General features: G+C 38.8%; 1 long non-coding RNA gene across 1 annotated transcript in view; it reads right to left on the bottom strand.

Annotated features, from left to right (window-relative positions):
- LOC115853462 (uncharacterized) overlaps positions 1-13873 on the bottom strand; it is a 191973-nt gene that overhangs the window by 123869 nt on the left and 54231 nt on the right. The gene's annotated exons all lie outside the window — the stretch shown is intronic.

Here is a 13873-nt window from a genome sequence, read left to right as displayed (position 1 = left end):
AGCTCAGGCCATGGAGAAAAATGGTGTGAAATTTTGGTTTGGGAATACAATGGCCAAGGAAGATTATCCACTGAGTCTTCATGTTGAGCAAAAGATGGAGTACAAGGATTTTTTTTTTTTGCGGTTCGCGGGCCTCTCACTGCTGTGGCCTCTCCCGTTGCGGAGCACAGGCTCCGGACACACAGCCTCGGCGGCCATGGCTCACGGGCCTAGCCGCTCCGCGGCATGTGGGATCTTCCCGGACCGGGGCACGAACCCGCGTCCCCTTCATCGGCAGGCGGACTCTCAACCACTGCGCCACCAGGGAAGCCCCAAGGATCCTTTAAGGACTAGATCCCCCCTCAAAGAATGCCAGTTCAATAAGAGACATCCCACAACTACTAGAATTCAGAAAACTATTTCTCAGAGAAAATGGAGGCTCTTAACCACACAAATCTCTCATTTTTTATGCGTAAACATTTATGAAAAGGAAAAGTGAAATGACTAGAAAGATATACAACAAAATCATTGAGATTACTTCTGATTTATCTGTGTGTATATATTTCATTATACTTTTCTAATATTTTCCGAATACTTTATAGTAAAATGTTATTTCAAACAAGTGTTATATTGAAGACCCACGATACTAAGACAAATCTAATGCTTTTGAAAAGACTGGCTACTCACTTAAATAATTTTAAGTCAGAGGAGTCTTTCATTCTCCTCTGACTTGAACTTTGGGGGAAGCAGCCTGGAAACTTGGGAAAAAATATATTATTTTATGTATATTTTCAAATATAAATATATTTTCTAAGAAACTCTCTTTACTTTTCCCTTATGGCCCTCTGTTTTGTTTCCTTTAAATCTTCTGAGTCATACTGTTTTGCTTAGTGAAGAACACTGTGCAGGTTCCTGGAAATAACTGACATATTTGCCTCACAAAACATGGTGTTTTCCTACGTGCAGCATTGTGCTTGCACCAGGCATCCCTGGGTGGCCACCTTTCCTATTTAAATGTAAATTATGTATGACTGTAGGAGAATAGAACTCCAGGCACTATTATAACAACTCACATTAAATAATGCACTGATATCTAGAAACTGAGTACAGAAATTTGGGGATTAAAGTAAGCATTAGCACAGGCAGAAACTCAATGGAGGGCCATTAACTGGCCTGCCATCCAGGCAAAGCATATCAACATACTGAGGATAAATTCGGGTGGTTGGTGTGATTACAGCCAGAGCTCCAAAGCACCAGTGGAGAAATTAACTGATCCACAGTGGATAGTGGTCTCCTGTTGTGCCTTTCCTTCTGAAGTTCATATCCTATAATGTGTCAATGAAATAACTTCACTTTTGCTTCAGTTGGGTTAAAGCTCTATAGTGTTTTGATTTTTTAAAAAGTTCAGCAAACCACTATTGCCATTCTCCTGCTCAATTTTATTGCCTCTCCTGTCCTTGACCTTACAATTTCCTGGAGGAGGCTGAAGCCATTTGAGCTGCAAGTGGGATCTCCTCTTGAATAAACCAAGAAGTTTTGTTACTTCCTCAAACTTCTTTTGGTTCTCTTCCTGAGCATCAGTAAATCCCTGCTCACTAGACTCCTCCTTGACTTACTGTAAATCTGCTTGTTCAATTTGGTGGTCAGTATATTTCCCACCGGGTAATAGTAAAACCAAAAGGTTATATGGAAGCTAACATTTCATTTATTTTTATAATAATATCCTTTTGAGAGAGTAGAAAGAAAACATGGAGAGACATTGAAGGAATGATAAATATAGATGTCTTTATACACTGCGTGTTGGGAATTAAATTCCAAATGCAATCTGTTAAACATTAATGATAAATTAGATGAAGATGGAGATTAAAATAATCTTAAATACATTGTTAAATAGAAATATCTTTTTATTATAAAATCTATTTTGCTACAGAGAACTAGATTTGCTTGATCCAGTTTTGTAGCTTTCATGAACACCTGTGAACTACTGACATTAATGGTAAAACAGCCGATGATTTTTCTCCTGAGAAAGTGGTGTTACGAATCGATTAGCTTTTACACTGTGTTTGTGCTTTCTTTCCTTACAAATTTTTTTCTTTTTGCATTGTTTCTGAAAGATTCGTAGTTTCTAAATGTGAAACGTAACATGGACCAGGTATTGTGATTTCTTGGTGTGTAAAAATTTCCACCTTCTGCTCATATTTCAATGATCTAGTCAAGGTGTACGTAGCTCCTTTAACAAAATAATAAGATGGTTTTTGGACATGAAAGCTAACTGGATAAATAGAAGATAGTAGCACAAAATTATGAGAAATCTAAATCTCAAATAACTTAAACTTCAGTGGCAATGGTACCACCAAAAAAAAAAGTATCAAGACAAGTAGTTAAAACTGCTGTTTTATATGTAAAACACTTTTTCTCAGTTGGAAGACTCTGAAACAATCATGTTTATTCTTGTATGCTATATTATGACACATAGGGTTTGGGGAAAATAATTTAATCACTTTTGTCTCAATGCCATGGAAATCCTCACACCTTGATCTTAGTTATGAACTAAATGCATGTGCTTCATACTCTAGTTACACACTATACTAACAATGATTTTAAAGATTTTTCTAACTTTCTGTAGGCTTCATAAGAATCTTTATCTAAAAACCTACTGCTAATGCTTCATTTAATTTGAACTTTGGAAAACAGACAATAGTTTTATCTAAAAGAGTTTCCCCAGACTAAGAAGGTTACAATTCTTTTTTTAAACCAACCTCTTCCACCCTATAACCTAAACATAAATGTGTAAGTGCTAAGAATGTCTGGTTGCTGGGCTTTTTTGTTTTTACATATACAGTATATACAGAGAACATTTGGAAGTTTGAAACATCAGTTATACATATGACCGATCACTCCATTCAGAAAACAGATTAAACCAATTTTGTATGTGTACTTTAGGCAATCAGGGTAGTTACATAGAATTAAATGAAAACCTCTGGGATTCATGTAAATGAAATATAATGAACATCTGCATTTAGGTGTTTTGTGGAATAGTCACTACAAATGCACCATTATGCCCAGATGGTTGGCATCTCTAACCATGTTACTTACAAGCAGTTTCTGATTCCTGGACCTGATTTGTACCAACATGATAATGTATATATGCCCCTTGAGTCTCACTCTCTGAAATGTGCCCCCTGTACACCAATTCCCTCACCCCACCTATTTCAATTTCAACATCTAGCATATTTCCCTGAAGGCAGTATGAAACGTGGTCATGACTAGTTGTTAAAACTATTATGTGGTGGCAACAAAAAGTCACTAGCTGGTGCAGATTTGCCTGGGGATCAGCCGTGTTGGTTATAATCCACATATTGATTATGACTTGGATTCTGTTAAGAATAAGAGGAGACAAAAATCATCAACTGGAGTGGCTCATCCCATCAGCAAAAGGTATGTAGATGTGACCGATGCAAAGTACCCTTCCCATTCTAAACCCATACCTATTTAGAAAGCCCACTGTTCCATCTGGAGTGCCCAAGGCCACAGGCAGTAGGTCAAGTTTAATAAGGAGCCCACTTCCAATTTGCAGTGCCCTCTTTATATAGCAAAATAGGGCCATGGCAAGAACTCTAGGCAGAAGGTCAGAAGACGTAGAACCAATCCTGGGCATTTCAAGCCCACACTTTTTTATTGAGCACTGACTGCATAAAGATACACATGTTCAGGAAAGCAGGCTAAAATAAAACATAACCTTTGACCTGAAGGAGCTTCCAACCTGTCACTTGGAACTGACGTAGCTTTCCTTAACCACTCAGTGCCTCAGTTTCCAACTTGAAAATGGAAATAATTATATCTACTTCAACGTACTTCACATACGTATTGTAATGCTCATCAGACTTACAAATGAAAATTTTAAAATCTACTCTAGAGAGATCACATACCACAACAATAAAACTCAAGCTGATGTCAATATAAAATTGAGTCCACACATTTTTTTTTTTTTTTTTGGTCCTCAAATGTTGCTGGAGTGACAACAGCTAAGATAAATGGGTTACTGACTGATGCTTAGTGCATATTATTTTTCTGTAAATGATTTCTTGGCCACTTATATTTGTTTACAATAATTTTGTTCCCATAAAAACATATTAGATTATTAGACACTTACTACTTATAAGAATAGTAAGGAGAAGTGGAAGGATTATATGAAAGCTAAAATGAAGAATCCTTTACTGAGAAGTCAAGCTCACTTTAGGATACACATAAGTAGTAATCAAGGCATATTATTTAGGAAATTAATATTATAAAATGAAAACAAAATTTCAGGAAAATTAGGAATAATGAAGAAAATGAGACAAAAAGTTAAAAAAAAATAAATTTATTAAGATGACAATTGTTTCTGTTACTTCCCTCCTTCAGTCCCTTTCCCCAAAACTTCTCAGGAAGGAGATTAACTGTGGGCAAAATAAGCAGCTGCCTCCATGGTGTGATTTAAGACACTTAAAAAAAAAATACCACAAGCAAAAATCTCTCTCTGCTATGGTCTACCACGGGTCTTTACGTCGGCATCAAATAACAATAATTATTGTGATTAGAAGAATAATAATGTTGGGATAAAGGCACTTTTAGGGACTTTATTAAAATAATTACTGTACTCCGTGAGGCATAGTACATAAGCCCTTATCAAACACTGGTATCAACCTGTATAAGGTTGGAGAGGTAGCCTGTTAAAGTGCTAAAAGGGGGACTTCCCTGGTGGTCCAGTGGGTAGGACTCCACACTCCCAATGCAGGGGGCCCAGGTTCCATCCCCGGTCGGGAGCTACATCCCACATGCATGCCATAAGTAAGAAGCCCGCATGCTGCAACTAAGACGTGGCGCAGCCAAAGTAAATAAATAAATAAATGTTTTCTAAAAATAAAGTTGCTAAAAGGAACTAGACAGCAGATTTTGATAGTGTAGGGGGACTTGGGGAGGTGGCACCTGAATAGGAAAAACCTTCATAGAGTCACTCAATAAGGGAATTAGACCATCATGGAGCACCACGAGGGAACTGAGCCCATGAGCTATAAAATGCCAGAATGAAAGAGGAATTATGAGCAAATGGATGAGAAAACTTGTCAATACGTTACTAATTCACAAAGTTCTCAAAGCCAGCCCTCCTGTTAATGTCTACTTTGAGGAATATAGTTGCAAAAATAGTCCATCTTGGAGAAGGTAAGTAGACAGGAGGTGAAACAGTTAAAGGAAGCTACTTATGCGAGAATTGAGGGAGTAGAAGAAAATGAAAAAATGAGTGAGATTAATGGGCTTCAAGTGGTAGCTGTGTGTGTTACAAACAGTAGGAAAAAGTCAACATTTCTAGGCTGAAAATAAGACTTCGGAATGACGATCAGGAGAAAAGAGGGGAGATCCTTGAATAGGACAAAGAAAATCACTTCCTCTAAGATTTGTCAAAAATAATGTCAGATTGGTGAGGATACAGGAGGATGGAAAGGATGGGACTGGGTGATGGGATTGTGCGCTTTCATGACTTCTGTTTTTTCTAGGAAGTAAAAGACAAAGTCACCAATTAAAAATAAAAGGTCTGGGGCTTCCCTGGTGGCACAGTGGTTGAGAATCTGCCTGCCGATGCAGGGGACATGGGTTCGAGCCCTGGTCCGGGAAGATCCCACATGCCTCAGAGCAACTGGGCCCATGCGCCACAACTACTGAAGCCTGAGTGCCTAGAGCCTGTGCTCAACAACAGAAGCCACTACAATGAGAGGCCTGCGCACCGCAACGAAGAGTAGCCCCTGCTCGCTGCAACTAGAGAAAGCCCACACCCAGCGATGAAGACCCAATGCAGCCCAAAATAAATAAGTCAATTAATTTTTAAAAATAAAAAAAAAAAAGTAAAAGGCCTAGAGTGAAGCAGTTTGAGAAAAGTGGTAGGATTTTCAGTATCATTTTGGAAAAACAACATTGACTAGAGTGGAGAGGAAAGGTATAGCCAAGGAGAACTGTGCGTTCAATTAGGCTTGGAAACCATTGTCTAACTCTGGATCCTCTGAGGAAAGGACAAATTCTAAAAACACCTACCTTTCAGAGGCTAGCCATGGGGAAAATTCATAAAACATAGTCCTGGGACCAAGCCAGGGTATCCAGAATATTGGACAAAACAAAACAGAAATCTGCTGATAGATCCGAGGATAGGGGACTGGATGGCTATGGAACCGGTGAATAGAAGAAAGGGAGTGAAAAAGATGGTTATATCTACTGAAAGGGCAACCCCATATCCAAACTCAGTTTTTCAAATCAGCTCTGGAAATAGATAACATGTGACCCACAGTGGAAGTGTCTGCTGTACCTGAATAGTTAGAATAAGGAAGAGGATAGAAAAAGAAAGTATGATGTTATTTCCCATATTTTCCAGTTCATTGAAAAGGAAAAGAATGTCAGGCAGGAGAAAGATCAAATTTTGTGTGCTTTCAGGAAGCATCAGGAAGAGTATGTCTAGGGAAGAAACTGAGAGAATTTCACAAATAAAACAGAGGCGTCTCATTTTAGGTCCTTTTACATGAATGATTGCCCTTTTCCACTAGCCCTTGAGGTACTACAGACCTGAGATACAAAGCAGAAATTGACTGTTATTTTCATAGTCCCTTACTGTTTACAACTCACTTTTCTTTCTGCAGCATTCAGTGATTCTCAGGGTAATGCTGAGAGAGGGGAGTAATGACGCCCCCTCCCTCGTTATACAGAATCAGAAACTAGTACAAAGCAAATCCTTTAAGCAGATGTTTCTCTGGCTCTAAAGTCCAATCTTCTTCCATAATGCCTCACAGTGTAAGACAAGCTTTATGCCTCCATAGCAAGATGGAGAAAAACACGGAGACCCCCTGCAAAGCAGAAATATCAGCTGCTAAATTCAGATCCCATAAGAATAAGTGGTGAGAATAATACCTTTGGTATCTGGGTGTCATACATGAATAAATTATAGTATTTAATAAGTTATAAAACTACGTTGCTATTATAAGAAAATATTATCTTTCATCACTCAGTAATTTATGTAGGCATAAATCTATAGACTTGGCAGAATTCATAATGACTGCATATGCCCACAACTAAGGCGCAACTGCTGTTTATTAAAAGGGAGAGATTCCTTGCTGCTTTTCTATTACATCATTTAAAATATTGATCTTAAGTTATCATCCACACGATCACGAATCAAGTCCTGTGTGTTTAGATGCTGAAGCTGAAGACAGTGACCCAACAGTATCATGATAAGGAATTTAAAGTATCGCAAGTCCCTAAGGAAATTTGCTGAAACCAGTTGTACATACTTTGAATTATTTGTTTGGTTAATTATCAATGGCTCCAAAGTGGGCTCCTGTAAAAGCTCTCTCAGTAAATTGCTTTCAAAGCCTCGGGCAGTCTGTAATCATTACGCTTTTTGTGCACGCCACACAAAGTTCTCTTTGTTTATTGCCTGTGTTACATGTATCCTTGCACTTTTCACTAATGGTTTGTAGGCAGCCCTGGTTCACTAATGGGCTGCCTGACAACTTCAATAGTCTTCCAGTCCTCTCAGTTTGAATTTGAACATAAGATCTTTACCATCACGCTAAACACATCCATCAGGTCACTGCGGATGAAGTTCAACATGTAAGTCTCCAGATCCTTATTACCCAATACCTTTCTTACAGCTTTCAGGTCCCAGACTGACAATTACCACATCTAATGGGGGTTGCTTCCCTTGTTATCTTATTATCTTCTCTTAATATGCTTGGCAATTAAGATGATATCCAGTGTGTCTGGAGGAAAGGTGACCTGAATGAGACTTCCTAAGATGTTATCTGATGCAGGCACTGAAGCTATGATGAGAATCCTGATGAAAACATAACATTGACCAAAAGATAGTAAGTCTTTGTTCCAGGGAGAAAATCAGATTGTTTGCACTTTTATTTCATTTTTGTTTTTAACTTATACAAGGTGATTCGCTAGCATGCAAGGTGTGTTAGCTCATCCTTGGAACTATGATTCTCAGAATTCCTTTCCCTGCATAGTTTCAAGTTCCTGTGGGCCACAAAAGGTATTTGGGGTGACATCTAAAAGTTGGAAGGAGGCAGTAGCCGTATGTTTTTACACTGGGAAGTTCCATGCGAGGCATCATCACCACTGACTGGCCTGATGGCTCCCCTGTCTAAGTGGATCTCAGCCAGCCCTCCTCAACGCCACCGCTCTCCTGCGGGTTCCCCTGAAACCCGGGCTAGTGTGTGCAGCTCCCACGGCAGCAACAGCATTTGCTCCTTCCACTCACGTCAGGTCTCCTCCTTCAGTTTCTCTTACCCCTGGACCAGCACCACGAGTTTGGCTCCAGGGTGATGACCATCAGCCTCACGCTCAAGTCACCAGCAGTGAGGATGCTGAGCCTTGGTGGTGGGTTCCAGCTCGCCCTGCCCCTCACCAGCTTTACTGGCCTGCCCTACTGACTTCAGGCCCGGCACCCAATGTAGAGAAACAGGTTTGTATCAACTACTTATCCAGCTTTTACAAATGTGTAAAGTCAAATCCCTTAGATTAAATCCCCAGTTTTTATCACTCCTACTGGCTCTGTTTTTCTGATCCAAAGTTGGCTAATAAAATATGCATATCACGTTGTACTCAGAGGGATAATGTCTAGTAAAATATGCTTCAACAACCTATTAAAATTTGAAGCGGTCAAGGAGAAAATTCCACATTTATTGTTTTCGGCTGATATTTTGAAGCTTCTACCCTTTCGAATCATTTTATTTTTAATTAGTTTTCCATAGGTAAGATATAATAATATAAAATTACTGAAGACATGATATGACCTCCAATAGACCATTCTGAATGCTGCATTCATGCAGAAATTAATTCAGTCAGATAAGAACAATGTTCTTAATTAGGACATGGATGATTTTTGTAATCTAAACTACTGAAACAATTTCCTAATTTTGACCTCATGCAGAATTAATTCTTCTCACACTTGGGAAAATAAGAGAATTCATTAAAGTCATTTCAAGGCATGGAAAATATCTTGTAGTGAAGACACTTACTCTAGGTAAGTGGAGCCAGGAACCAAGCCTATAAAATTATTTATGAATATGAATGTTCTCTCCTAATATATTTCTCCATACAAGCTATTAATCTAATTTATATCACATACATAGTTCCCTTCTACTTTTCCCTACCCCACAGAGGAAGGAATGTGCTGGTATAAATTCACAGAGGGGGATGTTTATAATTGCTAGAACCCTTACAAGTTTAAAAGGCAGAACTAAAAGTTTGATGTGTGTTCCATAATTCTCTAGTTTTGTTTCTGTCTCTGTATTACTTACATGTGTTGAAGCAATGAGACACTTAACATCTGAGTCACTCAATGCCACTTAGCAATTCAAGAGAACATGAGGCATGGTTGTGGATACTGCAGAAGATACAAGGATGACAAAGACCCAGCCCCTGCCTGCAATTCAGTAAAACGTATAAGAAGGGTGTGGCCTGTACCATGCCTTCAGAGGAGGGAATTTAAAGAAGAAAATGGGAGGGGTGGAGGATGTTGCTGTTTTACTCCTATAAAACAGCCAAAGGAGTGCAAGAGAAATGGACGTTAAAGGAAAGAGTCCACAAGATGGAGAAAGGGTGCTATAGTGAGAACACACTACAGTACCTATGTGTGCATTTTTATGTAAACCCCTCAATTAAAGCCCATATGCAAACTCAGCAAAGTCTATCTTCGAAGCAAATACTGTGTGCCAGTGAATTCTACTAGAGACAATTTGAAAAGTTATTTATTTCTCATGGGATTACAAAGTCTATGCAAGTCTATTCCAAATAAGCCTAATATTTTAAGGCAAAGAAGTTTCTATATAATATCTGGGTTAAAAATTTAGATTAATATACGGACTAATACAAGTACCCCAGTGACCATAACATAAGACAGAGTACAGAATACATAAACTTTGTAAAAAATGAGATTGTTTTGGTAGAGAGATGAAGAAAAGCATTTCAGAAGAGGTGGTTTACTTGTGAGTCTTGAAAGGTGGATGAAATTTCAAAACATAAAAACAGAATTATTTTATGCAATAGAAGGATAAGGGCACTGAAGTGGGAAAACTCAGTCTGTTGAAGAAATCAATGAAAGCATCTGGAGTATAATACATACGTATAGGGAATAATAAAACATAAACCTGAGGAAGTAGGTTGTAGCATACTGTGGACTAGAGACTAAAAAGCCCTGAATGCCAAACTAAATAGGTTTTTTACATTATTTTGTTGAAATAAGTATCTCTAGAATGTACCTTCATAAGAAAGTATTATGGAGAGAACTACTGATTCAGGAGTTTTATCTGGCAATAGTTGTGTAGGTTGAACCAGAGAATACAAAGGCAAGAGTTGTAGGAACAGTTCAAAGACAATATAATTCAGCATAAATAATGAGGACCTAGAAATTCACCATAAGTATGAGGTGCAACTATTTTATTATAAAAATGGGGGGTCGGGACTTCCCTGGTGGCGCAGTGGTTAAGAATCCGCCTGCCAATGCAGGGGACACGGGTTCGAGACCTGGTCCGGTAAGATCCCACATGCCGCGGAGCAACTAAGCCCCTGCGCCACAGCTACGGAAGCCCGCGCGCCTAGAGCCCGTATTCCGCAACAGGAGAAGCCACCACAATGAGAAGCCCATGCACCGCAACAAAGAGTAGCACCCGCTGCAACTAGAGAAAGCCTGCGCACAGCAACGAAGACCCAATGCAGCAAAAAATATATACATAAAATAAAGATTTACTTTAAAAAAGGGGGGTGGGGTGGGGAGAGATAGAAGAAACAATAAGTGAAGTTTTAGGTACATGTTCACATTATTTTCATGAAATAGAAAGTAAGGTCATTTCTGAGAAGAATGGAAGGATGGTGAGGTTACAATTTAAGGAAAGTAGAAAAGGTTAATAAATCAATTATCTATGGTGGTATTTGCTCAACCCTACTCATGGTTCCAATAACTCTCCTGTCCACTCTGCTTCATCCATGTTGTTCGCACTGGAACTGCCCAACTATTCAGTTATAAATACTCCTTGACCACCGTTGATTAGCCCAGAACTGGGCACCAGACTCTCGTGTAACCATTCAGAATGTTTTCCTAGAATTTCTGGAACTTAAATGTAGAAGTCACTGTCTTTCTAGTAATCCGGGTTTTACCATGGAAACCTGAATACCATATCCTATTGTCCTCTCATTGTGTTTCCCACATGTTTCCTACTACTGGGAACACAGAACAGATATGACCTGCACAGAAAAAATAAAATAAAATAAAAGAGATAATAAACAAAGAAGATAATAAACACGAGATGGAGAGAGATGGAATTTAATCTCCTGGTTCCAGTTGTTACTAAGAACCAGTCCTATTCCCATTCTTCAATTCTGTAAGACATCCCAGAAAGATTTTGGTAAATATCCCCAATTGCTTAAGCTAGTTTAAACTGGTTTTCTAATACTTTCAATAAGAAGGTTGTACTGAATAAAAATCATTTTTCTCTGTATATAATTAGCAATAGAGCTGAGCAGGGAGACATCTAAGCATCACCAGACACCGTTATGGGGTCCAAATGAAGTTGGAAACAGTACACGGTAATGGTACTCATCTGCTTGGTGTGTGAGTTTCTGCAGAAACATTCTGTAGCCCAGGGATAGATAAAGAGAAAACAGGCTAGTGAATTGATCAAAAAATGTGGTTTTAATTGTAAAGAAACTCAATGGAAGGAAAATAGGACATGAGAGTTGGTGATATTACTCAAATGTGTGATTGAAGTTCAGGGTGAAATGTCTTTCAAAGGGAATGATGTAATCCATCAGTGAAATCTGCCCTCACCAGAGGAATAAGAGGCACAAGTATGATTTCTAATAATGTTCACTTTCCTTCTCCCTTTCAGGATCTAAATTTACACTCCATTATTCTTTTAGCAAAACCAAATTAATGTAACTGTCCAAATCAAGATTACGGTAAAGGAACTGATATAAAAGTCACTAATATAAAAAGGAACTGATAAAGAAAAGTTTCAACAAAAGGTAAACTTCTTTTTTTGACAGAAAACCAGATGTCCAGGAGATCAAACCATGTGGTATATCTTAGGAATAAGAAATAGTCTTATCTTACTAGAAATAGTCTTAATAGAAGAAACAGTCACACGGAAGAAATGAAAATTCTGGTTTTGATGTTATGGGAAGAAAAAATTAGATTAAAAAGAGAATTATGGATCAAGATGGTGGAAGAGTAAGACGCGGAGATCACCTTCCCCCCACAAATACATCATAAATACATCTACATGTGGAACAACTCCTACAGAACACCTACTGAACGCTGGCATAAAACCTCAGACCTCCCAAAATGCGACCTACATGCAGAGGCAGGTCCAAATCCAAAGCTTAACCCCGGGAGCTGTGCGAAGAAAGAAGAGAAAGGGAAATTTCTCCCAGCAGACTCAGGAGCAGCAGATTAAATCTCCACAATCAACCTGATGTTCCCTGCATGTGTGGAATACCTGAACAGACAACGAATCATCCCAAATTGAGGAGGTAGACTTTGGGAGCAACGATATATATATATTTTTCCCCTTTCTCTCTTTTTGTGAGTACGTATGTGTATGCTTCTGTGTGTGATTTTGGCTGTATAGCTTTGCTTTACCAATTTGTCCTAGAGTTCTGTCTGTCCGTTTTTTTGTTGTTGTTGTTTTTATTACTTAAGAAAATTTTTTTCCTTAATAATTATTTTTTATTTTAATAACTTTATATTATTTTATTTTATTTTATTCTTTATTTCTTTCTTTTTTTTCTCCCTTTTATTCTGAGCCATGTAGAAGACAGGCTCTTGGTGCTCCAGCCAGGCATCAGGGCTGTGCTACTGAGGTGGGAGAGCCAAGTTCAGGAAACTGGTCCACAAGAGACCTCCCAGCTCCACATAATATCAAACGGCGAAAATCTCCCAGAGATCACCATCTCAATGCCAAGACCCAGCTCCACTCAACGACCAGCAAGCTACAGTGCAGGACACCCTATGCCAAACAACTAGCAAGACAGGAACACAACTGCATCCATTAGCATAGAGGCTGCCTAAAATCATAATAAGGCCACAGACACCCCAAAACACACCACCAGACGTGGACCTGCCCACCAGAAAGACAAGGTCCAGCCTCATCCACCAGAACACAGGCACTAGTCCCTTCCACCAGGAAGCCTACACAACCCACTGAACCAAACTTAGACACTGGGGGTAGACACCAAAAACAATGGAAACTACGAACCTGCAGCCTGCAAAAAGGAGACCCCAAACACAGTAAGTTAAGAAAAATGAGAAGAGAAACACACAGCAAATGAAGGAGCAAAGCAAAAACTCACCAGACCTAACAAATGAAGAGGAAATAGGCAGTCTACCTGAAAAAGAATTCAGGATAATGATAGTAATAAAGATGATCCAAAATCTTGGAAATAGAATAGAGAAAATAAAAGAAACATTTAACAAGGACCTAGAAGAACTAAAGAGCAAACAAACAGTGATAAACAACACAAAAAGTGAAATTAAAAATTCTCTAGAAGGGATCAATAGCAGAATAAGTGAGGCAAAAGAACGGATAAGTGACCTGGAAGATAAAATAGTGGAAAACACTACTGCAGAGCAGAATAAAGAAGAAAAAATGAAAATAATTGAGGACAGTCTCAGAGACCTCTGGGACAACATTAAACGTGCCCACATTCAAACTATAGGGGTCCCAGAAGAAGAAGAAAGGGACTGAGAAAATATTTGAAAAGATTATACTTGAAAACTTCCCTAATAAGGGAAAAAAATAGTCAAGTCCAGGAAGCACAGGGAGTCTCATACAGGATAAATCCAAGGAGAAACACACCAAGACACATA

The sequence above is a fragment of the Globicephala melas genome, chromosome 18 (assembly GCF_963455315.2).
Source record: "Globicephala melas chromosome 18, mGloMel1.2, whole genome shotgun sequence".
NCBI classification, from domain to species: Eukaryota; Metazoa; Chordata; class Mammalia; order Artiodactyla; family Delphinidae; genus Globicephala; species Globicephala melas.
The sequence above is the reverse complement of the archived record's forward strand: the minus strand, read 5'-3'. Positions and strand labels throughout refer to the sequence as shown.